Source organism: Bos grunniens, chromosome 15 (genome assembly GCF_055505025.1).
Source record: "Bos grunniens cultivar Pamir isolate PY7600 chromosome 15, Bosgru_T2T1.0, whole genome shotgun sequence".
Lineage (NCBI taxonomy): Eukaryota > Metazoa > Chordata > Mammalia > Artiodactyla > Bovidae > Bos > Bos grunniens.
In genome coordinates this window covers 40,548,325-40,575,937 of record NC_141179.1, presented here as the reverse complement: position 1 = coordinate 40,575,937, position 27,613 = coordinate 40,548,325, and the positions used below count along the sequence as shown (strand labels likewise).

Here is a 27,613-nt window from a genome sequence, read left to right as displayed (position 1 = left end):
CTAAGCCCTGAAAAGTTAGAGACAGATGATGTTCCAGGAGCGGGTCATGTAAAAAGGCCGAGTTTTAATAACAGTGCCTTGGAGGAAGCCCAGGTCTTGGAACAGAAAGGTCTGTAAGACCTATCAGCTTTCAAAAGAGTTTTAAATATATATATATATGTGTGTATTTTAAAAATGTTACAGATAGTACAATGAGTAGAACACTTGTCTAGTTCTTCAGGACAACCAACCCACATATTTCTTCCTCCCCACCCTTTCCCTTGATTGTTTCTGGAAGTTTAGGTGGTCTGATGGCTTGGGGTGTGCTGGGTGCCTGCAGGTGGTTACCTGAATAGACAGATCCCTTCAGGAAGATGTGATCCCACTGCAAATTCAGATCAGGGAGTGGGCTCTGTTCTCTGCACTTTGCAGTGAATCTTGATTGGTGTCTTATGCACGGGGGCTTCTCTACTAGGGTACTGTGAGGTGGTTGAGGAACAGACGTCAGGCTTTGCCCAGTGCTTCATCCTTTCACTGTTGGGCTTGTGCCCTTCTGTAAATAGCAGAAACTATGAGCACCAAGCTCATCTGAATGCTTGTAAGGGCCAGACTTAGATCCAACTTTGGTAAGAATCTTTCCTTTTTAGAAGGAAATAGTAGAACTAATTACAAAGTCGCTCTGAAAAGACAAATGTATTAGTTGAACCTTTGTCAACAGTGAGGTTTTGAATTGTTGATTGTTTTTTAGGGAAAAGGCTGATTTTTTTCTAATTTCACTATTTCCATAAATGGTCACAGATATTTTTGTTTAGTGTTTCTTTGTATGTGCAACTCTGTGTTGGACTTTCAGGTTTCAGGTTTTGGACCAAGTTTATAATTCTTTTGTTGTTGGTGTAAAATAATGAGCTGATAAGCTGTATCCATTACTGGTTCTTGCCGATGGTATAAAAGTGCCAGTGTAGACCATTTTATTTTTACTTTAATGATTAAGTACTATTTAGTTCACAGTTTTAGGAGAATATCAGACTACCTTTCCTTTCTTTCTCCCTCTTTCTCTTTACAAGTTTGAAATAAAACCAGTGTGACACTTTGCCTTGACACTTAAGAGTAAAAAACTATTAAAGGAAAGAATTTTTGTGTCGATTCCTCCTCTTTGTGATCTTTTATGAAGTAACAAATAGGACTCCATTCAGGGAACATGCCTGAGAGAGATTATTGGAGAATTTTTTTTTTTTTTTGCTTCTTTTCCCAAAACATAAACCAGGACTCACCATGGCATATACTTAATGAAATTTAATTTAAAGAAAGAGGACATGATATCTTAATTTGAGTCAGACTGAACTGAATATCTCATGAGAGGTGCTTCCTTGCTTTATGTTACAGTGTGTACCTAGACCCCAGCAGCGTACTAATACTTAAGAGCTGCTGGTGGTGGGCTTGAGGGGGCAGCCTGGGGAAAGTCAGCTTCCTCCTTTCTTCTCCTCTGCCCCTCCCCCTCTTTTGCTTTATATAGAAAGAATATGTTCACATACACACTTTGGGCACTGGTACCCTCAGGTTTTTTTTTGTTTTTTTTTTTTAAAGAAAAAGGACAAGCAAGTCATAGGGAAAAAAATGTTCGGGTATTTTGCTGCTTTAGTTTCAGTCATTAACAATTCTGAATTTGCTGGTTTTGACAATACAGGACAGCAAGTTTAAGAGGGCATTTCTTAATGGGAAAATTTGGCGGAATATACATACTTATGGGGATCTAGATCATATTTGTTGTCACATTTTCAGTGGGAAAATGTGTGATGGGGACAGTTAGAAAATGTAGATCCCAGATGTTAGATAGGCCTTTGAAGGAATGATCTGTGCCATTAACAATATTTTAAGTTTCTTGCTTCTGAAATGGATTGATCTGTTGTACATGGTGGTGGGACAGGAGTTTGTGCGTCTTTGGGATTACTCTTCTCTCTAATCTCTTGTGTTATCATGTATTAATCATGAGCATAATTAAACTGCCTGCAATGATAATTGTGGTGTCTTATCATTGAAAAGGTTGATGCAAATAACTGCCTGTATGATCACACGTATGGAAAATGATTGTGCTCACATACAAACTGTGTAGATAACACTTTTAAGCATGTATTTTAGGCATTTTATCTTGTTTTCAATAAAGAGATTGCGAAAGGAGAGGAAAAATACTGCGGAGTGAAAGCTGTGCTTAGAGGTTGGATCTGTTCAGTGATAAAAACTTTTGGGTTTTTTTTTCCCCAAAGACTGAAGAATACTGGCCAGAGAGAGTGTCCAGCTTTCTTTGTAAAACCGCAACGAAATCAGAGCCCACCTTTCTGTTGATAAATGCGGGCATTACAGCTTCCTCTTTCGAGTTCAGTGACTGGAACTGCAAAGTGCGAATGTCCTACTTCTGAACTCGGCAATCAAAGTGTATTGTAAGCTTACTGCCCTTTGACAGACTCCGGCTGTGCTGCTGGGCTATTGGGGGACTGACCGGTGACTGGCGTAATCTCTTACAGCTGCGTGGCGCTTTTTCTTATTTTATCTGTAGAAGCCACAGATTACCCTGTGGTGTTTAAATTAGATCGCAAATCATGTTTGAACAGTATCTATGATGTATTTTAGTTTCTTGTTCACAAAGGTGATAAAATCAAGTAATTCAGATCCATAGTAAGCACCTTAATGTTTCAGAGTTGGCCTTTTTGACAGATACCAATGCCAATTTTGACCCCCTTGTATTGCAATTATTGAATACTTCTGAAATCAAGGATGTTTGGGGGCTTCCCTATTCTGGGATAGTTTGTGGAATGCTAGAATGTTTGGATCTGAATATCTGGAGTATTTTTGTGTAGGTTTTTACATAGCTTTGTTTCAAAGCTGTGGACAGTTGAGAGTTTTCAGTCTGTAAGATTGTCATCATAAGCTTCCTCGACACACTCCCAAGTTTGAACTCTGTGGAAATCCAACCGTTTCTTAAGATACATTAGGGCTTTGTAGTGGTGCAGCATAAGAGAATTTTGAAATGTGTATTTTTATTTTAGTCCAAGCAAATGGGATGCCCTGAAGAGTGGGCTTTCAGGACAGTGTTTCTTACTGGGTGGGTCGCTTTCAGCTCTTAAGTTCTCCTTTTGTCCACTGGCTTTTTGCATGGTTGGGAGGATTCACAGAAAATACTTTCCATAGTCTGGGAGTCCTGCCTGGCTAACTGTGAAACCACTAGTCTCTCTTCTGATTGGATAAGGGGTGGGGGGAGTTCCTAAGAGGCCGTCTTTTCTAGTTTTATGGCAGGCGCAGAGAGGAAGGCTCTGTCCTGGTGGTATTACTGGCCCCCACCCCCCAAGTATTTACCATCCTGATGCAATGCTTCCTGCCCTTTTCACATAAGTTTTTAAGGCTCTGTCATTGGATTTCACTAGTAGTTTTAGTTTGAGGAGCTGGGCCCAGAATTGGAAAAGGGGATTAAAAGAAAAAGTCAGTATTGATGAACAAGTTAAGCACCACCGTTGTTTCCGTTGGGAAATTCTGGTTGCTTTGGAGCATCTGACAGGTTTAGATGTGTATGTAAAGTGACTGAAACACTGTTGCTGGGGCAGATACAACAATGGCGGGTGCTGTTGTTTTTACTGATATATAAACTGAAAAACTGCTGCTAATGGTGGGAAATGTTAATTATGTGAGAACATATTGAACTTATATTCTCTGGCATGAACTTTTAAAAAAAATGCATGAACTGTGCTGCTTTTTTATAGGCACAGCTTTCTAATTATCATAATTCAGTTCAGCTCTGCTCTTGGATGGAGTTCAAGTGCAATCTCAATTTAACTTGAAAGGAGATTTTTTTTTTTAAACTGAGAACGTTTAAGAAATTTTGAAAAGTTCATCCAAGAATGTTGTCTGCTTAGGTGTGGTTAATTGGGGGGATGAAATGAGTGGCTTTGTATAATAGTTAATTAGATCTGAATATTAGGAAAGAGACCTTTTTTTTGGCTTTGTACTGTATCCAAACCTGCATCTTGGGTATTTTTGCATAACCAGATGCTATATGCTGTTGAGTTTTCTTTGGAAACCAATGTCTTTTTCTGATAGAAAATTAACTAAGTAGATATTTTATTACATCAGTGATATAATCTCTGCAAAGACAAACTTTCTTTTGAGAGAATAGAAAGAAAGAAAGGCAGAAATCTTATAAATTCGTTTGACAAAAATCACTGTTAACCTTTTATACCAACCAAGCCTTTAGAAGGTCCTTATGTGGTCATACTTGATGGCATTTTGTGAAAGGGGTCATCTTTGACAGTATTCATTCCAGTGTCCAATGTCCTTTATATTTTCCATGACCTTAGTGTCTTTTCAAAAAAAAAAGCTAATGAAGCCCAGGTGCCAAATCCTCTGTGGAATCAATTTTAATTGGAAGTAAGAACAACTTCAGCTGGACCTTCCGACTTGCATCCAGTCTGATTTCTGCTGCTGAAATGCAAAGGGAGCCCACGGAAACCAAATGACTTCATTTGCTCTGGCACTTAAGAGCCGGATTCACTTCCCTGGTGGTGAAATAAAAGGAGCCAAGTGTTTTAAATAGCCACTCCCTGAGGCCTGCCCGCCCGAGTGTTTGGAGAAAAGCGCATTGTCTGCTTGCAGCTCTAGCTAGGAGCTGGCCTGGCTCGCCCTCCCCCATCGGGCAGCTCCGTTTCTGAAGTTGACATCTGGTTTTCTCTCTGTTCACCTGATATATACCCACACACGCGCACACATGCAGTGTGCACACATGTGTCCTGCAGGTAACTCGGATCTCTGACATTGAATGTGTGTGTGTGTGTGTTTCAGGTCACTCCTGGGATAGGGAGAGGCACATAGCTAATAGCACAAAATAAAATGTAAACACAGTAGCCGCCCCACATGCCGCTGCTGCTGGGTTTCTGTCCGACGGTGCTTTCTGGGTAGGCGTGCCTATTGTTATGGCAGCAACAGGCGGCAGAAGTTGGGGCACCATATGGCGGATGTGGGCCTCAGATAAGCTGTCTGGTAATTTAGCTCATCAATAGCATTTTGATATGCTTCATTTTCAGATCACCCATCACCATGGCTGGGGGTGTCTTGGGGGCTAACTGATTCCAAAACCATTGAAACGTCTGTGAGCTGATGCTTCCTTTGGTGGAATCTCTTTCAGCCCTTTCTCCTTCACTGCCTTTTCATTTCAAAGCTTTTTGGAGACAATAGTGGTTAGAGCTAGAAAGGGCTCCGTCATCTGAGGGAACCCTCAACCCTGTCTTGAAATCTGGAATACTTAGAAGACCTCATCAGGTATTTTCATTGAAAGGAAAAACAGAAAACAAGCTATATAATAGCATTTCATACTGGCAGAGTCAAGAAATTCCTGTAATTCAAAATTTGCTTTGGTTGTAAATAGTTGGGAGGATAAGACCAGCATGGTGCTTATTTTGACAAAATGTTTCTAGTTTTTTTGTTCATTAAAAATACCTCCTTAATTTTCTTCCATCTTTGTATTTTACCTTATCATTGAGTGCATGGGAAGGAAATCTAAAAAAGAGGAGATATATGTATTTGTATAGCTGAGTCACTTTGCTGTACAGTAGAATCTATCACAACATTGTAAAGCAACTATATGCCAATAAAAAAAATCAAGTGTGAAAGTGATTTCAGAGGAAGAGTTATCTGTGATTTGGAGGCAAAAAGCAGCTTTCTTTATGACTAGGAATTCTTAAAGAGGGAGATGCTTCTAGAACATCTCTACTCAGATGTCCATTGAATCTGAGCCAAAAGTTGAATCTCTGCGGCTGGTGAATCCAGAGGGACTCCTGCCTTGAGTTGCTGGGGCCATTTCAAGAATTCTGCACACAGTAGGTATATTAGTGGAAATTACATGATGTGCATGACTATGTGTTTATCAACCGCATGAATCTCATTCAGTAAATATTTGTGTCCCTAATGTGTGCCAGGTACTGGGGGGGCCAGGGTAAGACTGTGTGTCTCTTTCCCTACCCAGCCTTCCTGAACACTCTCATTCTCCCTTCCAGGCCTCTCACCTTTTGACTTTGGGATTTCTAGTTCTCGGAACACAGATCTGTTTACCTGGCTAATTCAGGATGGTTCTGAGTCAAACCCAGGGCAGCCTCTTTCCATTCCTGTCCCCGGGAGCCTCTGCCTCACCAGTGGTTCCCACCTGAACACGTGCATCACAGCCTCTGTGGAGCTTTCCACAGACTGGGTTATCAGCCCTGGGGCCTTAGGAGGGTGGGAGAGGTGCAGTGTTTTTATATTTCTAAGAGACCTCAGATACTGAGAATTATTGGGAATTATCTGATTGAGAATTAGGTATTCTAGGTATTCTAATTTTTACTTTCAGATGGAATCAGGCTAAATTTGCCCATGCCTCCTAACTCTAAATGGGCTTTTTCCTGTATTTGTGAGGTGATGTACCTAAGAGTGTATACTAAGTCTTCATGGAATTCACTAAGATCTTGTTAGTTTTAAAGATATGACTGCACAGAAATGTGCAAGAGAGATGATGAGCAGAACTACTTTTTTTGTGCTCAGTACGCATCTGTTACCCTCTGGTAAGGTAGCAGTTGTTTCCAGATGTGATTATAGAGGTGAGCGTCAGGCTTCTTGGCAAGGGGTTTAAGGACTAATTCTTGCCTGACTGTTTGCAGAGGTAGTTTTCATGTTTGAGTAGTGGGGATGTTCATGGAGGGTCTCACATGGTCCCCCTTGATACTGCAGAATAAGGGCATAGGAAGGCTGATCGTGACAGCATCCCAGAGATGAACATGGCTTAGGCACTTAGAAATCTAACATTCTTAGGCACTTAGAAATCCAGACGGTCCCAGCTTTGCCTAGAACTGTTACATTGAAACCTTTGTAGGTACTACCATTTGCCTGGGATCTGGTGATCCAGCCAAGGGTGGTCAATGAATGACTATCAGTAAAACACCCCTGCAGAGCTTCCAATTTAGCAACGAAAACAGGCATGTGAAGAGATTAAAGAGATCACAGTCCACTGGGGAAGCTGTGTATTTCGTATTTCAAGAGTCCCAAGGTGCAGTTTTTTCCCCCTTACTTGAATGTTTCCAAAATTGGGATGCATCCTACAATCACGGCTGGCCAAGTGGTGGTCATGACCCTGACGTGGTTGCGTACACTCATCACAGCCTGCAGAACAAGTGCAGTGGAGAGGAAGAAAATTCCAAAGTCAGTAGCCAAGCATTCCTAAGAATGCTCTTGATGTCGCCAGTTCTCTTGTTGGCACAGAGGGCAGCAGTGTGTGGAAAGGCATGGGTGTTGATCTCTCTGAGAAGTTTAGTATTATCTAACCCACTGTAGTTTGCCTATAGTTTTCTTTTTATGCCTTCATAAGACTGACATATGATAACATTTCAATATGTATAAAATACAATTTTTAAGTCAGAAGGCGGTGCTCTGGCAAGGTGTTTCACAACAATATTTCTTAGAAATAAAATCATACTGCCTTTAACAGTCACTGGTGTCTTGAGTTGATGAAATTTTCATGAAATGTGTTTGCATCTCTATCCAAAAGGATGTGGGAGATTATATATTATTGATGGGTTGGTTTGAGGGAGTAGATTGGGATGGGGAGATACGTTCATTTTTACACATTTGTAGTTTTTAGGAACATGTGTTTATGTAATATCAAAGGGAAAAAATATCCAATGGGGAAACTTGATTGTAATCAAGTTTTAGATCTATACCAGCTCATGACTGGCAATGAACCTTCTGTATTACTGTTTGAGGGTTATGTTCATTACTCATGATATAGCCAGAGAGCTGTGTATGCTCAGTGGTGGGGAATGAGGAAAGCTTTGCAGAGGAAGTGATGTTGGAACTAGGCCTTGAAGGGAAGGTTTTTTAAAATTTAAAAAAAAAATTTTTTTTTTTTTGCCAGATACCATTTTGGAATTAGAGTGGGACCCAGTTGTTAAATAAACACCCTCCCCAACCCTGCCCCTGCCGAAAATAGCCTCCAGAGTGATGAACTCGACTCTCAAATAGTAATACAGACAGTTCATTGCCAGTTGTGAGCTGGTATAGGATCTAAAACTTCATTATGTTCAGTTAATGAAAGAAGCAAAAGGGAGGGAGGGGACTAGTTGTGGGGAGCTGGAAGCTTCCTGATTCTGGTTTCGAAAAAGGCAAGATAATAACGTACCTGTGTTTAAAAACACAGGTTTGGAGTTGGACACACCTCAGTTGGAGTCTTGGCTCAGCCGCACTTGTCCTATGTCCTTGGACAAATTGCTTCCTGTCTGAGCCTCGGTGTTGCCATCGGTAAATTTTAATAGAATGCCTCCTGTGTGCCTGACACTTAATAAATGCTCAGTAAACAGCAACTTCACATGCTATCTTGTATACCAGGTCTTCCTGGATTTCCTGCCAGGTCAGCCTGGGCATTGACTCTTGAAGAACACCCGAGGCTGAAGCAGTTGCTACGAAGAGCCAGACTTAACGGTCTCAGGCGAATGATTGAGATCCAGGAGAGGCTGAGGCATCCCATCAAGTCTGAGACTATTAATCTCTTTGAACCACACTTCCTCTATTCATAAAAGTAGAGGAAATCCATCAGTAAATACGTAATATTTGAGGCTATTCCTTGCCAAGTGGTAGCGCGAACTTCTAAAGGTGGGTGGCAGGGTACACCTTCATCCACTCAAAAGGAAATGTCTTCCTTAGATTCTGGCATGGGGGCCACTCTCCTGACTTTGGGACTGGGTTCTAAAAGTTTTTCCCCTAGGTGGTTGTATGGAACTTGTCTTTTGGTAGAGTAGCTATTTTCAGGGCCCTGGACCTGCTGGTGGAGCCTTTGAGGAATCCCTGCTAGAGTTCTGAAGGCTTCAGCTCCAAGTGTGAGATGAGAGAACAAGAGGCAGACAGGTGCCTCCCCAACCTTTGCTGCCCTCTTTGCCCTCAGTTCTCATCTGGAAAGTGGGCTGGTGTTAACTATTTTGAAGGGCTGTGATGGGTGTACATAAGAGTTATCTCAGTAGGCTGGAGCTACGTGTGTTTTTGTTGTTCAGTCACTAAATTATGTTCGACTCTTTGCAACCCCATGGACTGTAGCATACCAGGCTTCCCTGTCCTTCACTATCTCCTGGAGCTTGCTCAAACTCATGTCCATTGAGTCGGTGATGCCATCGAACCATCTCATCTTCTGTTGCCCCCTTCTCCTCCTGCCCTCAGTCTTTTCCAGCATCAGGGTCTTTCCCAGTAAGTAAGCTCTTTACATCAAGTGGCCAAAGTATTGGAGCTTCAACTTCAGCATCAGTCCTTCTAATGAGTATTCAGGGTTGATTTCCATTAGGAAAGCAGAAACAGGTATGACTGCTATCAAATTATCTTGTTCCTGAAAGTATGCAAGGCTCTGGAGTTAAATCTTTGCCCCTCTCATCAGATTCCTCTGTTTAGGCCTTAAATGTAATTCAAATAATAATTCGTACTCGTGTGTGAATGGCAGACTGACCCTTTGCCAGTTGCATATTTAAGAGAATGTTTATTAATCCAAGATGACTGTCTACTTGAGTTAGTACCCAGGTACTTCCTGGTACATTAGCTGAATCTTTTCTGAAAACTGGTGGATTTGAAAACTGAAAACCTGTGTTTTCAAAGCCAGAGGCCCTAAGCTGGTCTTGTTGCACTTGATAGCCAACTGCACTTCAGGGCGTGTCTCTGTCCCCGTGTTTTCAGATCGGGGCCACTCCCAGTGACAGGTCTGAGCTGTTAAGACTGCCTTGTGTGAACCTGGGCTGAAGACCATGTGCAGTTTTGTCTTCTGCTGTAGTCAACCAGGGTACATAGAACTGTGTGTTAATCTGGTTTCCTAGTTTAAATTAAAAATTAACAATTGTTAGGAGAGATAAGATAAATTGGCAATAAAGGCTTTTAGAGGCAGGGGAGAAAGATTTAAAAACAATGGTTTACAACCTGTGAATCTATTAAAAGTCACTGAATTAAACTTTTAAAAGGATGTGGAATTTAGAAAGATGGTAACGATAACCCTGTATGCGAGACAGCAAAAGAGACACAGATGTATAGAACAGTCTTTTGGACTCTGGGAGAGGGCGACAGTAGGATGATTTGGGAGAATGGCATTGAAACATGTTTAATATATGTGAAACGAATCGCCAGTCCAGGTTCGACGCATGATACAGGATGCTCAGGGCTGGTGCACTGGGATGACCCAGAGGGATGGTATGAGGAGGGAGGTGGGAGGGGGGTTCAGGATGGGGAACATGTGTACACCCGTGGCGGATGCATGTTGATGTATGGCAAAACCAATACAATATTGTAAAGTAATTAGCCTCCAATTAAAATAAATAAATTTATATTAAAAAAAAGAAAAAAAAGGATGTGTGAATTATATCTCATAGAAGAAGGTAAAGCACAGTGCTCCCAGAATTCCTTATGTGGTGAGTCCATTTGTTTAACTGGTCAATTAATTAAGATTGATATTCAGAGCGATGACTTAATAAGAGTTTATATCTCTTTTACTTTACTGGTGTTAGTGTGGAGCCTAAAGGTATCAGTTAGAACTAACTACAGTGGAAAATTTTTTTACTTACGAAAGTATAACTTCAGTGTTGAGGGATGACTCGCTTCTTAATGATAAATGTTGACCATGTTAACCACCCGTATGGCTTACAGTTTAAACATCTGTGAACTAAATGCTAGAGGATAAGTAAACTAGGAGATCACAAGGGAAAGAGACCTGGAAGGCATGTGAGGCCACAAGTCAAGTCGTGAATCTGATTTGTAAGTTGATTTAAGATAGGGATATAGATTAATTTATACTTCAAGTTTCAGGCTGTGCTTTGCCCTTTTTTTTTTTTTTTATAATTTTACCTTGGGCTTTTTTGTTGCTGTGTCCTCTGACCAGATGCACAGTGTCATAATAACTGTCTGTGGTGGTTTTATTCATTTATATTACCAAAGGATTGTTCTCTACTGCTCTTCGTGGCTGTGTAACTTCTTGCCTGGCATGGTCCTGGTTTGTTCTGCTTGTCATGGCACAATCTTTAATAGTACCCTCGTTTACTCAAGATGTTCCAGTTTGGAGGATAAACCATATGATCATCCTACTAACAGGAGCTGATGAGGAAGCTGGCTAACTCCCTTCAATTAAGCAGAATAGAGAGAAAAATCTCAAGCAGGAGACTTCTGTGGTACCCTGTATTGAGCTCATAACAGTGTTATTTTTGGAGTGTTCCAGGCTGTTTCTGAGCTTCAACAGAGGGGAATTTCAGAGAACAACTTTGGTTATAAACCTGTGCTAGTTTCAACAAATTGTTTCAAACCCTCTGCTATTCTGTGGATCAATTCATAACGAATTTAAAAAAGCGTCTCATCATTCATAAGAATGATTCAGCTCTGTTTCATTTCCTTTTGGAATTGCAAAGTTCAGAAGTTTTTCCCAGTGGAATTCTGACAGGTTTGTACTGTGTGAAATTTGGGGATTTCAGATTACAGATTTTAGAAACTAGTCTTGGAGCTCTTGACACTCTTAGGTTTCAGACCTGCTCATCTTTGTTCCTTGGGAGACTGTGTAATGACATCCTGTGATGTGCCTAAACACACTGGAGCGGGTATCCACAGGGAACTGGTTCCAGGACCTTTGCAGGTACCAAAACCCTGTGGGAAATGGCAGGTTTTTTGCATCTAGCCTACACACATCTTCCAGTATACTTTAAATCATCTCTTTAGATTGCTAGAGACTTCCCAGGTGGCACAGTGCTAAAGAGACTACCTGCTAATGCAGGAGACACAAGAGGCTTGGGTTTAATCCCTGGGTTGGGAAGATCCCCTGGAGTAGGAAATGGCAACCACCTCCAGTATTCTTGCCTGAGAAATTCCATGGACAAAGAAGCCTGGTGTGCCACCGTCCACGAGGTCTCAAAAGAGTCGGACACTACTGAGCGCACACACAGCCCAGCACAATACCTGATACAGTGTAAATACTACGTAAGCAGTTGTCAGTAGGGTGTAAATATTATACTGAATGTAAATAGTTACCACCTTGTGGCAAATTCAAGTGTGTTTTTGGTAAACTTTCTGGATTTTTTTTCAAATTTTTTCGATTTGGGGTTAGTTGAATCTTCAGATTTGGAACCTGTGGATACAGAGAGAAGACAGAGTGGAATCTTAAAAATTTAAGAAATTTTAGAACTTTGCCCAAAACCAAAAATAATTGTAAGGACACTGCTCAATTCCAGATGGTTCTTTTGACAACACTATTCAGTTAGTTATTTTATCATGTGCTTTAGGCAGTAACTTGGCCAGGTGTTGAGTTTGAAAGAATGGCTTCTGGCCTTCACCGTTGAGAACTGGGAGAACTGTTTCTTCGTTGGAGCAGTTCACTGGGAGAAGGCATTTGAGAGTCCCTCCAGGGCTAGGATCTTGGTCCCTTCACTTCCAGCTGTAAGGGTTAGATAGCCCCTCACTTGGCTCTTCCTGTGACCTTGGGGAAGTCGCTTGAAAACTCTTTGCTTTCCCTTTCTGGGAAGATACTGCAGCCTACTTTTGAGCTGAGCTGTAGATTAAAGAGATAAAATGTTAGAGCCTTAGGCCGAAAGGTCCTGGAGGGGTTGTTATCTGAGTCATCCCCAAACTCCCCACCCAAATCGGGGTTTTGTGGAGGAGGAGCCATACTGCTGAGTTCACTCCACAACTCAGTTGTTCTCACTCTTTGATTTATGCTAATTCCCAGGCCACCCTGGGAGAATTTGGATAAGAAAGGAAGGCTGACAGGCCAGGTTCTGTCTTGAGCCCATTCTTCAACATTACCTTATTTAAACCTGAGAGCTTTATTTGTGGTTGAAGAAAGTGAATCTCAGAGAGGGTTAGTAACTTGCCCAAGGTCACGCAGCCAGATGAACAGGGCCAAAATTTGATGTCAGTTCCTAGATCCCATGGACTCCACAGCTTTCAGGCTAACAAAAGACTGCATATTAAGCACTTGTGGCATTTGTTAAGATAGATTGTGACACTGAAACAGAAGTAGACTTGCACTCTTCTGGTGTATTTGTGCAGAGTACTTAATGCTTTATTTTGTTTTGTGTTCTTGATGGCCCATTTAACCCATGTTTTCAAAACAAACATGTAAATGTTGGGTGTGACCCACTCCAGCCTTTACTCGGGGATCCCCCGGCTCCTCATGTTGAGAGCGGGCAAGATTCTCTTCTCCCTTTTAGTGTCAGTCTTCAAAGCCTGGGGGTGGGATGAGGGGAGAAGGGCGGAACCTCTCTCCTGGCTCCCTGGGCTTCTGTTGTTCATTCTCTGTCGTGTCTGACTCTTTGTGGTCCCATGGTCTGCAGCAAACCAGGCTGTCCTTCACCATCTCCCTGAGCTTGCTCAGACTCGTGTCCATTGAATCAGTGATGCCATCCAAACATTTCATCCTCTGTCGACCCCTGCTTCAGCATCAGGCCTTCCAGTGAATATTCTGGGTTGATTTCCTTGTTGGGGACATGGAGGGAGAAGCAGGTCTGGTTTGGAGCTCTGGGCCTGGACCTGCCAGTTTATCTGGTTTTTCTTTGGAATGTGCTCTGCAGTTGAGCTGCAGAAGCTGGCCTGCAGGCAGAGATGGTTAGCCCCCTCTACCACCCTGGAAGCCTGGATGTGGAAATACCCTCGTGCTAGGGGTAGAGTTGCTAGGTAGATGACCTTGACTTGACCCCTTGATAGTGGGATTGCTTGGGAACATGGGAGATACAGGTGAATCTCTCCCCTCCCCACCCAGGTGACCAGCTGGAAACTATGTCTTAGCCTGTGGAATGTGATGGACAGTGGCAGGGGCAGAAGGGCAAAGGGAGTTAACCGCTCTGTTCAGTTGTTGTTGTTCAGTCGCTAAGTTGGGCCCGACTCATTGCAACCCCATGAGCTGCAGCATGCCAGGCTTCCCTGTCCTTCACTGCTTCCCAGAGTTTGCTCAAACTCATGTCTATTGAGTTGGTGACGCCATCCAACCGTCTCATTGTCTGTTGTCCCCCTTCTCCTCTTGCGTTCAATCTTTCCCAGCATCAGGGTCTTTTTCGAATGAGTCGGCTCTTCCTATCAGGTGGCCAAAGTATTGGAGGTTCAGTTTCAGCATCAGTCCTTGCAGTTAATATTCTGGGTTGATTTCCTTTAGAATTGACTAGTTTGGATCTCCTTCCAGTCCATGGAGTCCAAGCAGTCCAAGCCCTTAATAAATCAGATCTCTGAAATAGATAATAAGGACTTTGAAATGGGATTGCCAGTGGGGTTGCTACCCATCTTTGATATCTTGGTTGGCTTTTAGTCCAAGGTTATGGGATGGTTATGGGATGGTTGATACTGTCTTACTTTTGTTCACCTAATTCTGGTGACTCTGAATTAGACTAAATTCTGGGCTAAAAGGGGTCGGGGCCACTGATGGCCAGGACTTGTGCTCCGGTCTTCCCCTCCTTCCCTGTACTGGTTTGCCCACTTCTTACAGCTGTCGTATACCCAGTGCCTTTTGGGTACTTCTGCTCTTGGCTATTTTGGTGTTTCCCTGACTTGGTGTAGATCTCACTAGCACTTTATATATTTTGCAACATAGCCTAAAAGCATGGCTTTGAAGTCAGACCCAGTCCCAGTTATGCTTATTGGCTATACGGTCTTGGGGAAGATGATTTAATCTCTCTGGGCCTCTGTCTCTTTATCTGAAAAATGAAAATATTAAGATAGAGTGAAGTATGACAGAGTATGACGAACAGCCCACAGTGGGCTTCTCCACGGGTCGTCCCAACCCATACTGATGTTTCCTGCTTCCTCTGCCCTCCAGTCCCTGGTCCAAGACCTGAGGGTTTTGTCCCATCCAGAACACCAGTCTGACAGGCGCTCATTTATTTGCTTTTCCATCTTCCTCCTCTGGGTTTAGTTTTAAGCTTTTTTCCAGCTTCTCTTCGAGCTGGATTTCCTGCTCTGTTTTTCTCTCTTCAGACAGTTTCCCTTTTGCTTTCATATTTTCACACACGCACACAGAGACACAAAACATGCTGTCCAGTTTTTTCACCCTTTCTCTTCTGCTGTTATCATTTTGAAATCTAAAAGAGACTGCCCCTTCAGTTTCCTAGGTTTCACCAAAAATGGTTAGCGGCAGAGCACCACTTCTTGATTTTGCTGTCTTCTTGCATTGAGAGCATTGGATCTCTTGGCTTAGAGTGTTACTGGCACTCTTAAGAGTTACTGTTTTGAAAAGGCTTAACTCATTCTGATTCTTACTACGTTTATGAATTTGTGGAATTACACACATTTCTTCCACTTACCTATTTGCTTCTGGGCAACCTCTTTATTCTTTTTGAACCCCAGTTTCTCACTTGTAAAATGGACATGCTAGTGCCTTTCTCATGGGTTATAGTGAGAGTTAGCTGAGGGTTTGCATGTTGCCTGGCAGAATGTACCATTAAAGTTATCTGCTGATTATAGTTATGGCTGTGATTACCATCACCTGGTGGCTAAGAATTAAGAGTGCCAAGTATCTCTTCCTTTCTCTTAACTTGAAGGAAAAAGACAGGAACAGTATCTTATTATTTTTATTATTTTAGACTTTCACAATTTTTATTGTGCAAACTTGAGTAGAGGACAGTGAACCACCCTGGACCATCATCGCTTAGCAACAGTTTTCAACCCCTGGCCATTCTTGTTTCTTTCAAATCCCAGCATCCTCTCCCACATATTATTTTGAAACAATCCCAAAATGTCAGACCATGTTATTTGTGAAGTTTTCAGTATATATTTTAAAAATTATGACTTTTAAAGAAAGACCAACTGTTGGTGTTTAAGAAACACCACTTCCTGGTGCTTTAGTAGCTGATACTCCACAGTCCCAATGCAGTGGGCCTGGGTTCGATTTCTCTTTAGGGAACTGGATCCCACATGCCACAGTGAAGACCCAGCATGGTCAAATAAATTAAAAGAAAAACAAAAACAAAACTGCAATATCATCACACTAACATTTTAATCCTGATTGATTACTTAATATAAAATATCTAGTGAGGCTGTAAATTTCCTGTTCGACTCATCAGTGTTTTCTCATAGTTGGTTTGTTTAAATCAGGGTCCAGACAGAATTGAAGGTTATCTTTAGTTGTTCTGTTTCTTAAAACTCTTTAAAGATTGTGTCTCTCTTTTTTCACTCTTTACAGGTGATTTGTTAGAAAAGCCTTGTTTCTCTTGTAGAGTTTCTCTCATTCTGGAATATGCAGTTGCATTCTCTTGGTGGTGTTTATCCTGCTCCACTGTCCTCAGTCTCTCCTATAAATGGGAATTTAGACCTAGAAACTTGATCTGTTTCAGGTTCAAGGTTTTGGGGTTTTTTTTTTTGTTTTTTTTATGACAGGAATATTTCATAACTAGTAATCTGCCAGGAGGCACATGATGTCCAGTTGTCTCTTTCTTTGTGAGGTTAGACACTGATTTATGACCTGTGCCTGTATCTGTTGTTTCACACCGGCTTCGTAAACTGATCATATTCCAGTTCTCGTGTTCCTACTTCATTTATTAGCCAAGATTCTCTCATGGAAACGTTCTGTCATCGGTTGTTTGGTTAATCTGGCATATGGTTGCACAGAAAAAGCAGGTATGTGGTTTTCTTTTTTTGTTTCTTTTAATATCATTATGCAGTTGTAGATTTTAAATTATTGGATGCTTTGACTCCATTGTAGTTTCCTCTTGCATGCATGATGATATTGTTGGGGTCAGTTTACAGCCCCCTTGGACTGTAGCCCACCAGGCTCCTCTGTCCATGAGATTCTCCAGGCAGGAGTACTGGGGTGGGTTGCCATGCCCTCCTCCAGGGGATCTTCCTGATGCAGGGATTGAACCCATGTCTCCTGCATTGCAGGCAGATTCTTTACTGCTGAGCCACTGGGGAAGCCCAGTTTCCTCTTACTGATGTTCGCATTATAGAGTCTTTGGGCCAGGGGAGTATCTTTAGTTGGCTTCTGTGTCCTTTTGATGTGACCCTTACAGTTTTAGGTAGCATCTTCCTTGCTGTCCTGTGTCTTCTTGTGTATTCTTGGATTTAGAGTGAACCAAATTCTGCAGAACTTTGATTCCTTTTGGTAGGAAATGCTATTTCAGAGCTACATCTTGGGTAGGGTCTCTATTACCCCCTAACCCCCTTCAGAAATGGATCCCACCTACTGTGTCAACTTTTTGATTCATGGTAAAATCTTTCTTTGCACATTTATCTCATGCTTGGCTCCTTTGGCTCTCATTCTACATTTCTGTGCTTGGGCTTGTCATCTTGTCCTTTTCTCCCTTAAGAAAAAGACCAAACTGAAAAATTCCCCCAGGCCAGTTCATGGTTTGACTCTCATGTTGAAGGCCAGAGCTCACATTAATTTAGGCTTCACAGAAGACTTTTAATCATTGCCTTCAGTCCTATCTCCCTGATGGTTTGTTCTGCACCTTGTTTAAATAACCAGAAGGTGAGAGATTCCTTGTCTTATTACCACTCTGAGCCATTCAGACTGCAGGCTATATTTTGATGATATTGTTGGGGTTGATTTTACATGCCTGTGTTTGAATAAATGCTTGTTGAATTAAGTTTTGTACTTTTCTTTTCTGAAATGTTTAAAATAGAATATATTTAGTCTCTCACTCATTTAAAGAATTTATCACTAATACATTATTTTTATGAGCTAAAAAATTTTAAAGCTCTGTAATTTTAGGCAGATTTGTTTATTGGAGTCCTAGATGGAACACAGCTATTGTTGGAATAGCTGCCATTGTCGGAATACAGTAGTAAACCTTTAAGTCTAAAATGAGTGTTTTTTTGTTTCATGAGTCTCCTGTTAGACTTATTTTTAGTAATTTCTATCTTTCTATCTGGCATTTCTATGTTTTCGTAATTCTATCTGTAATTCCATTACTAATTTAGTAATTTCTCTCTGGCATTTTGGAAATTGTTTGATGCCCAACGCTGGTGCAGCGCAGAACATGCGCTTTGGCGGGGAAAAAAGAAATCTCATTTTTAAATACATCTACAGTGCTCTCTTCAGAGGTTCCATTTAGGCCTGGAGTTTCAGCTTCAGTAATACTTTTTTTGTTGGTGGCAAAACAAAGCCGAATGCATTCACAGTGCAGCCAACACAACCTCACAGCAAAGTGACTAGCACTGAAATTATCATCATTCATGACATCCTAGGAAATTAACCAGCATCCTGTCCTGTGAAATTTTGGATACTCATTTAACATCTCGCCCCACCACAACCCCTTCCCACCTTCCCCCTCCTTCACCCCCCACCCACTCTCTGCCCCCCCACCCTCCCCTTTTTTTAAAGCACCAAGCTTCATTTAATGGTTCATCTGTATTAAGTACAGTAGAGTAGGGGCTTATTCCCTTCCTCTTCCTCCAGGGGTACACAGAGAGGGCGAGGGGTCTTGTAATTCACAGGCAGGCCTCCATGCCCTGAGGTTAAACTGGTTTCACAAAGGGAATTTTCTTTATGGTCCTGTGGCTTCCTAACACAGTGGAGGCTTCAGGAGGCAAGTGGTAAAAGCTACCAAAGAAAAAGCTGGACTGGAGCCACTGACGTCATGTCAGTAAATCTGCTGGAGGAGCCCAGCTGGGTAGTGCCTGCCAGGCAGCCCTTGCACTTTGGCCTTGCCTGGTCAACTGGTCTTACTGCTTCTTCCATCCCCGCACCCTCCCCTTCCCCCACAGCATTCCATCCCCCCACCCCCTCATCCCTTTCTCCCATTTTTGTTTTTTTTTCCCCTCTTCCCTCTGTGTGACTGGGCAACTGGACTTGTGTTGAAACCTGAAATTGTTTGAAAGCCACCCCTGAAACTCATCCTGATCTTAATGCCCTTAGGGGAAGGACCGGGGCAGGGAAAACCCAAGGGCTGATGGGCCAGGAAGGCTTGAAAGCCTTTCCTTAAGTGGGACTTTTTTTTTTCAATTATTTATTTGCCTGCACCAGGTCTTAGTCGCGGCCTATGGAATCTTTAGTTGCAGCATGCGGGATCTAGTTTCCTGACCAGGGCTCATACCCGGGGCCCTGCTTTAGGAGTGTGGAATCTTAGCCACTGGACCACTAGCGAAGTCCCCGTAGGGGAGCTTCCTGATGATGAATGAATCTATAGGGACTTCACGGGGAGCGGTCAGAGGTACCAACTCCCGACAACTTTGAGAGCGGTTTGCTTTTCAGGGTGTGTGTGTGTGTGTGTGTGTGTGTCTAGTGGAGGAAAGAGAAGTCTGGTCAGAGGATGGGTGGAAATACTGAGTTGCAGTCTTCCTGTAATGGATGATTTAAGAGAATGAGTTCCACCATGAGCCCTTTATTACCTATTACTCACTGGTCAGCTAACCCTGAACTCTCCCTGGTTTGCAGTTGTAACAGTTAAATCTAGAACTACATGCTGCTTTCCGACTTTGGTTTTTTCGAGTCACCGCTCCAGATGCGCCTAAATTAAAATATTGCCGTGCTAAATCTATTTTTACATCTAGGAGAATGACATCTAAAAATAAACCTTATCCCACCTGTTTTTCACTTTTGGGAAGTTTGGCTTCCCAAGACTTGTGCTACCAAGTCACAGCCCACAGATCAGGCTTTTGATCACAGCTTCCAATATGAAGCTTCCACATTCTGCTTTTCCTGCTGTGGGTGTGATATTTTCATTGTTTCATTAGCCATTGTCCTCCTGTTTATTTTGCTATGAATATATTCATTTGTAAATAAGGGTGAAGCATGGGTTCAGAGTGGTTTTGAAGTTCCTGAGTCTTAGGGTCAGAAACATATTAAAAGTAGTATCTTATCCATGAATCATTAGATGAGTCAGTTCCTGAAACCACTACAAGCCTCATAGTTCTTGGCTACAAGCAAAAGCAGGAAATCCAGGCTTCAATAACTTCCTTTCCCAGTCCTGGCTATAGTCGAGTTGGTGGTTAGGTTCTGCTGCCTGCCTTTATAAAGCGGTAGGAAGATATATGTCTGAGGAACAAAGACACTCGAGTCAATTTACTGAAAGTGTTTATTATTTGTGGTCTTGCTGTGAATGTCAGGCTGCATTGGCATACCCTGCCCTGCACAGCTCAGGCCAGGCAAGGCGGCTGGCTGGTCCAACAAGATGCCCCCACAAATGCACGGGGAATGTTTCAGGGAGCTTTAGTTAGGGTCCAGTGAGTCCTCAGACCTGAGGGCATGCAAGCAGACGTTAGGGGCAGAAAGCTCTGGAGTCCATATGTATAGCTGAGTATCCACTGCTTTTGTTTTGTTTGCCTTGTCGGGAGACAGAACAGAGAGGAAGGGAGGGGAGAACACGCGAGTGCCAGCCCGCCCAGCTCTAGCCCGGCTCTTGATCTTGCTTGCAGTTTACTTCCTTATGTACAGGGTTTTTGTTTTTTTTTTTTCTTTTAATTCCTTTTACAGTGTTTCAGGCCAGTCTTACTGACTTCAAAATCAATTTGATAACTCTTTTATTAAGTAGTGTAAAAAGTACGGGAGAAATGTGAAATGCTGCCTCCCAAAGTCATGGGTCTCCGTGCTCTGTGTTCTGTGTTTATTTATTCTCTTATGAGCAGCTTCCCCTCCTCTGCCTTGTCAAGTGGGCACAGACTCTGGTGTCTCTCTGTGCTTTTATGCTTTGCTTGTGAGTTTATGGACTTTTCCCGTCTTAAAAAAAAAAATCAAAGTGAGTGTGATGCATTTTCATTTATCAACGCTAATGTTCTTCCCCGATGTTAATTGGTGTTGCCTAGCTGGGGGGATTTGAGAAAGTGGGACTGAAACTAGACTTTTTTCTGCCAGTTTTACATGGAATCATTGGAAGCTCTGATAGGAGTCTAAAAATAGAGTGGATAGACAAATCTTATGAAAAAGATGAGGAAAGAGAAAAAAAAATGAAACCGTGAGCAGTCACTTTTTGGTGCCATCTTTTAACTTGAGCTTGTTTCCAATTCATAGCTGGCAATAGCTCAAAAAGGTCAAACTCTATTTCAGCCTTTATAAAGGCTAAAGTAAAAGGAAATGCAAAAGTTTGCCTGCCTTCTTAATGAAGCCTGGCTGATTCAGAGCACAGCCAGGCTGGTGGGTGCCACTTTGTTCTTACTTGTCATTTGTATTTTGTGTTTGGGTAATTCTCTCTTCAACTTCAGTCTGAGTTAAGAGGTTCTGATGAGCTTTTGAGCAAGTTGGACTCGTTTTGATTTCAGAGGTTAGACTGAAAGTCATAATATCTGACTTTGGTTTTCCAAATTTCAGGCTTGTCCAAAAAAACCCCCTTAGTCCTAGGTGAGTCTGTTAAGAAACCACTGGAAATATATTTCTCTTATTAATGTGTGAAGAGTAACTGTCTAAACTTGGAAGAGATTTTTTCCTTATGTTGTGAGAAATACAAATCCAATTATTTTTATTTGTCCTACATTGATCTGAGAGTTAACTTCTTTTTAATGTAGCTTTCAGGATGGGAGTGCAGACTGAAGCTTGAATTGCTTACCGTCTCTGGACCAAGTTGTTCAGGGCCAGGGATTGATTCATTAATTAAAATCAATGTAAATGGATTTGTAAGCCTCCTGTAACAGATTATCTTATTAGCAACCACACAGAGCAGCCCATGATCTGGGAGGAATGTGTTTGTTGCCCTAGGTGCAATAGACCTCCCACTGATGGACTCTTTGGGTCTACTTTATGAGAAACCCAGAGGCTTTTGTAAGGAAAGAGCCTTGCTTAACCTTTACAGTGAACAAATTCTTCCTGTGAAAAATGATTTTTAGTATGCCTGCCCCAGAAGGCTTTAGTTCCGTGTGTGTGTTTCTCTACCATGACTGCTTCTCTCCCCCACCTTTACAGTCATGATTCAAGGACACTTCCGTGTATTGGCCAGGTTCGGCCCGTTTCCAGGCAAGATTCCCGCCAAAAACCCTCCTCTAAAGAGAAAAGGAGAAACCAGAAATAAATTCCTTTTTGATAACAACAAAGTGCTTTCTTTCCTCCGACTCAAGCGACCAACAGGCAAAGTACAAAGAAGACATTTATCTGTTATTTGAGGATCTGGCTTTACAGCTGTGCTTCCTTGGAGTGATGATAAGACAAGATGGTACCTTTGGAGAACCTTGTGGTTTTAACAAAAGTCAAAGTTCATGAAGCCGTTGTCATTTCTATTGTTTTTTGTAATTGCGCTGGACAGGTAGATATCCTCTATCCTTAGAGCAGCTCTCCCACCTCTTCTCTGCTGTCTGGATCAAAGGGGGATGTCTTACCCAAGCTGAGTTGAATTCTGTCTCCTGAATATTTTGGGATTGAGACAACAATCCTAGTTGGTCTTTGACGCTCACCCTACAATTCTGGGAAAAGTTAACAGAGGAGTCGCTGTGTGACCCATGGGTATACAGAAGCATGGAATGAAAACTGCTCTGCAGAGAGGAAAGAACAAAGTGGTTCTACAGAGGAGGAGATGAGAGATCTTGGGAATAGTCTCATTTCCGGATGGTTTTCCATTTCCTGGTTTCCATTTCCCATGAGGGCTGGCTGCAGTTCCTGATTCAGGGTCATTTGATAGACCCCTTGTCCTTATAATGAACCCAGGTTCCCCTACTCTTATGTGTTTTTTTTTTTTTTTCCTTAGGTTAGTGGGAGTGGGTTTCTGTTAATTGAAACCAAATGGCTGACTAGTTTGCTGGGAAACAAGTCCTGTGTAGTGCTCTGGAGAGGCCCTCCTCAAGAGTGATAGCGCATGGCTTCTGCTTGGTCTGCAAGGCAGGGCTGCTGCCCTGGACCCAGTTTTCTAGTTTGGATTCTGTTTTGAGGGAACTAACTAGGTCAAAACAATAAGGGTTACCCTCCAGGGAACCTGTGTTTTAGACTGGAACATTTCAAGGCCTTATGTAGGCCTTTCTGCTGGCTGGTTTGCCACTCAGATTTAGGTAATGCAGCAGCTTGATTGAAATGTGGCAGGTAAGGAATTTTCCCAGTCATACCCCAGGGCACTGAGGAGTTCTGGGTGGTTGAGCACCTGGAAAGAGGCAGGCCAGGTGTGTCATTAGACCTGGGTGCCCTGCCTGGTGGTGCCACCCCTTCCTTCCTCCCCTCCCATTGCTGATCAATGTGGAAAGCATGCGCTCGGTGCCCTTTGGCAGATGCTTGGCAATGATAAATCCAGTGTGTATATCGTGCACGTGTGTCAAGCTCCCTCTGTCAGAGAACTTTCCAGGTTCAATGGATTTTATTAGCAAATGGATCAAATAGCACACGCCTCTCTTAAGACCAATAAGATGTGTGTGTGCCCCTGGGGGTGGTGTAGAGACAGAAGGCCTGCTTTACCGGCTCTTCCCCAGGCTGGAGGGCTGTGGGGGTGGCAGTGTAAATGGACAGGAAGAAGGCTCAGGTGAGACTTCACTTTCAGAAATAACAAAGGAGAAGTTGTTGAAGGGGAGAGGATTTGTTTTGGAAAACCCTTACCAGGTGGATTAGGAGACATGTAATATTTGTTGGCATCTTTTTCAAATTTGAAGCCATTTTTTGTTCAGGCTTGATACAACATGTTCTACCTGTGGGTCTTTTTTGTTTTTTCTTTTATTTAACTGAGAAAGTTTGGAGACTTCTTCCTTTTTTTTTTTGATGTGTAGTTGATGTATAATATATAAGTTACAGGTATATAAGAGTGATTCACAATTTTTAAAGGTTATATGTCATTTAGAGTTATTATAAAATATTGGCTATATTCTCTGTATTGTGCTATATATCCTTGTAGCTTATTTTATACATGATATTGATGGTTTGTTTCTCTTAATCCTCTTCTCCTATATTGCCACTACCCCTTGCCTCTTTCTGCTGGTAACCACTAATTTGTTGTCTATATCAGTGAGTCTGTTTCTTTTCGGTTATATTTACTAGTTTGTCGTATTTTTTAGATTCCACATATAAATGAGATCATACAGTATTTGTCTGTTTCTGTCTGACTTACTTCACTCCAGGTCCATTCATGTTGTTGCAAATGGCAAAGTTTTATTCTCTTTATGGTTGTGTAGTGTTCCACTGTGGGCTTCCCTGTAGCTCAGCGGTAAAGAACCCACCTGCCAATGCAGGAGAAGCAGGTTTGATCCCTGGGTCAGGAAGATCCCCTGGAAAAGGAATTGGCTACCCATTCCAGTATTCTTACCTGGAAAGTCCCATGGACAGAGGAGCCTGGTAGGCTGCAGTTCATGGGGTCATGAAGAGTTGGACACGGCTGAGCAACTTCACTTTCACTTTTCACTTTCATGCATTGGAGAAGGAAATGGCAACCCACTCCAGTGTTCTTGCCTGGAGAATCCCAGAGACGGCGGAGCCTGGTGCGCTGCCATCTATGGGGTTGCACAGAGTCGGACACGACAGAAGCGATTTAGCAGCAGCAGCAGCCGCCGCAGCAGCGGTGTTCCATTGTGGGCTTCCCTGTAGCTCAGCAGTAAAGAACCCACCTGCCAATGTAGAAGAAGCAGCTTTGATCCCTGGGTCAGGAAGATCCCCTGGAAAAGGAATTGGCTACCCTCTTCAGTATTCTTGCTGGGGAAATCCCATGGACAGAGGAGTCTAACGGGCTACTGTCCATGGGGTTGCAGAGTTGGACATGACTTAGCGAGTAAATAACAACTACCATAACAGTATTCCATTGTATGTGTGTACACACACACACACACACACACACCATCTTCTTTAACCATTCATCTTTTGGACACTTAGGTTGCTTCCATATCTTGCCAATTGTAAATAATGCTGCTATGAACATTGGGGTAAGTTTATCTTTTTCAATTAGTTTTGTTTCAGATGCATGCCCAGGAGTGGAATTGCTGGGGTGACAGTGGATGAGATGGTTGGATGGCATTACTGATTCAATAGACATGAGTTTGAGCAAACTCTGGGAGACAGTGAAGAACAGGAAAGCCTGGCGTGCTGCAGTTCATGGGGGTCGCAAAGACTCAGACACGACTTAGCGACTGAACAACAATGGTAGTTCTGTTCTGTTTTCAGTTTTCATGTTCTACAAGTTTTGTTCATAGTGTTTAGTTTGTATATTTAGAAAGTGGAAACCCGGAGAATGTTTTTTCTTTTTTTTTTTCTTCTATAAATTGAGAAGAGGTGGGAAAGGGGGACAATGTAGATATTTATTGGGACATGGACATGAGGGGTTCAGACCGAGACACGTATGTTCCCTATGTCACATACCTAATAAAAAGCATCTAAATTTTACATGATACTTTACAGTTTAAACAGTTCTTTCAATAGCATAACTTACTTAAACCCTTATAACCACTTGGTTTGTGTAAGTGAGGAAATGCAGTCTGAGAGATCAGGAGGCTAACCTAGACTCACACAGCCAGTAAGTGGTTAAACAGTGACTGGGTGAGCCGTCACCAGGATGCCGCTTAATGCTTGTGGGCCTCCTCTGCTGTGTTCCCTCACCTTTGTCAGCCTCTATTGTAACAGGAGAATATGTGAGGATAAGGCTGCAGTGAGGTGACGTGAGCACGGGGTTGAGGGGGCTGAGAGTGGGAAAGCAGTGGTTTTAAACTACAAGTTCAGACGGGTCTCTGCAGTATTCAGAGCTCAGAAAGAGCAGGAAAGGAAAGGACTCACAATCTTGTCCACTGGACTTCAAACTAGGCTGAATACCTTTGTCACCTCAGGAGTTAGAAAAAAAACGACTCCATTTTTTTTTTTCCTTTTTTAAATGCGTAAGACATTTCCCCAGTAATTTCAAAGACAGCCTTTTGCATGCAAATGGAAAACCTAGAAACCATAAAGGAAAAGTTGATAAATCTGATGTAAAATTAATTTCTGCATGGAAAGTTATGTAACAGGAAATGACAAACTGGGAATGAATGTATGCAATTCCCCCCATATAATGTTCTGGTCACATTCCACCAGTTTGGGTATAGCAGTGTCTCCCTTTTAGATCATTTTGGTTAGTTTTTTTTTCAACAAGGGAAAATAAAATATTGTTGCGGAGAACTTTGGACTTATATTCTGAAATCCCTTACTGAAATTCACATCACCTGTTTATTAAACCCTTTCATTTTGGATACAAATACCCAACTTGTGGGCTTACCAATGGTAAAGAATCCACCTGCCAAAGCAGGAGACGCAAGAGACATGGGTTTGCTCCCTGGGCCAGGAAGATCTCCTGGAGCAGGCAGTGGCAACCCACTTCAGTATTCTTGCCTGGAAAATTCCAAGGACAGAGGAGCCTGGAGGGCTACGACTGAGTGAGCATGCATGCATACAACTTGTGAGCACCTTGTGGACAGGATTAGAATCCTCCTTCATTTTTGTAACTCTTAACATCTAGTTGCTTGATGAAAGCTCGAGTAGTGAGAGAAAAACCAAACTCTACCATGTATTTTAAAATTGTTAGAAAGGTGACATTTTATGTGCAGAGTGCAGTGGGAATCAGTTTTGCATATGTTTTAGTTTCTGCTGGCTTTCTTAAAAGCCACACTGATCTTAAAAAACTTTCCCTTCTGGGATGGAAGAATTTCTAGAAATTGTATTTCTTGACTCACATTTACTTTCCCCTCACTCTGAAATGAGAAGTGTGGGATATTTGGATGGCGTTGGTCAGTCATTTTAAACACTGCTGCTTTGGCTCTCTAGTTTGTGATTTCAGGTCTATATTTGGAATAAATTGAAACTCCAGTGCTCTTGGAGGCCTTTAACACATTTGCTGCCAAGGGGCTTGGTTTTGTAGATTTTATTTAGTTCAGTTGATTGTTTTCAAAATAATTTTTCTTGAAGAAACAATCACAGTATCTCCACTGGTTGATTCTGTGGTCATCTCCTTGAGCTCCATTCGAGATGATTTGAGAAAAAGCAAGTCTGTCTCTTAACACATCTTTGCTATATAATCTACCTTTTGAGCAACAAACCATGGCGCTTCCCCATGATGACCCTGTTGTCCACCCCTTTTGAATTTGTGTTTGCTTCTTCATGTGGACAGTGTACACTGTTTGAAGAGTGTGTGTAAGCCCGTTGTGTTTTCTTTAATAAAACTGCGTTTATCCTTGTGTAGACAGATTGTGTTCTCTGAGTCTAAATTCTTAGAGAACACTGGGAGCTGTTTACTTAGATCTTTTTTCTTTCTTTAAATAAAGCGCTTCCTCTAGTTTATCAACTTTAAAACTGTTAAAAGTCAGCTGGAAAAGTTGGTTGCAGGGAAAAGGCCTTATTCTGAAGTGGTTTGAATTCAGTAACTGTATTTTGGAGGGAAGGCCTTTATGTCCCCATAAGCCATGTCAGACAAAACAAAACTGTAAAATAAGATACAGGCTAAGGTCATAAACCTAAATTAGATCCTTTTTTTTGATCTGGTAAGTCAGGTTTTGAGGAAAGAGGGAGGCTTGAATGCATGTGGTGTTGCTCTGTTAAAACACTTCACTGAGTTAGGGGCACAGTTGAATAATTGGAGCAGATTGTGGATTCTCATTGTCTTTGGGCTTCAAAAAATGGGGAGAAATTTCAATTCACTTTATGCCAGGGTCTGTGTTGGGTGGTGGGTATCCAGAGAAGGAGGAGGACCATAGACTAGTTAAAGGAACTTTGAGGAACTCCAGAGTAGAGGGAGGGAGAGAGTTGTGTTAAGGGGGACTATTCCAGTCTTCTGTGATGAATGGTGTGATGGGGAGG

General features: G+C 42.2%; 1 protein-coding gene across 15 annotated transcripts in view; it reads left to right on the top strand.

Moving 5' to 3' along the window:
- TEAD1 (TEA domain transcription factor 1) overlaps window positions 1-27,613 on the top strand; it is a 274,396-nt gene that overhangs the window by 1,752 nt on the left and 245,031 nt on the right. The window contains exon 1 of one of the 15 annotated variants that reach the window (XM_086339990.1): window positions 4,585-4,757. The exons of the other annotated variants lie outside the window; for them this stretch is intronic. The gene's annotated coding sequence lies outside the window, so the exon portion shown is untranslated. Of the gene's footprint in view, window positions 1-4,584; window positions 4,758-27,613 lie in introns of those variants that run through there. 15 annotated transcript variants of the gene reach the window in all.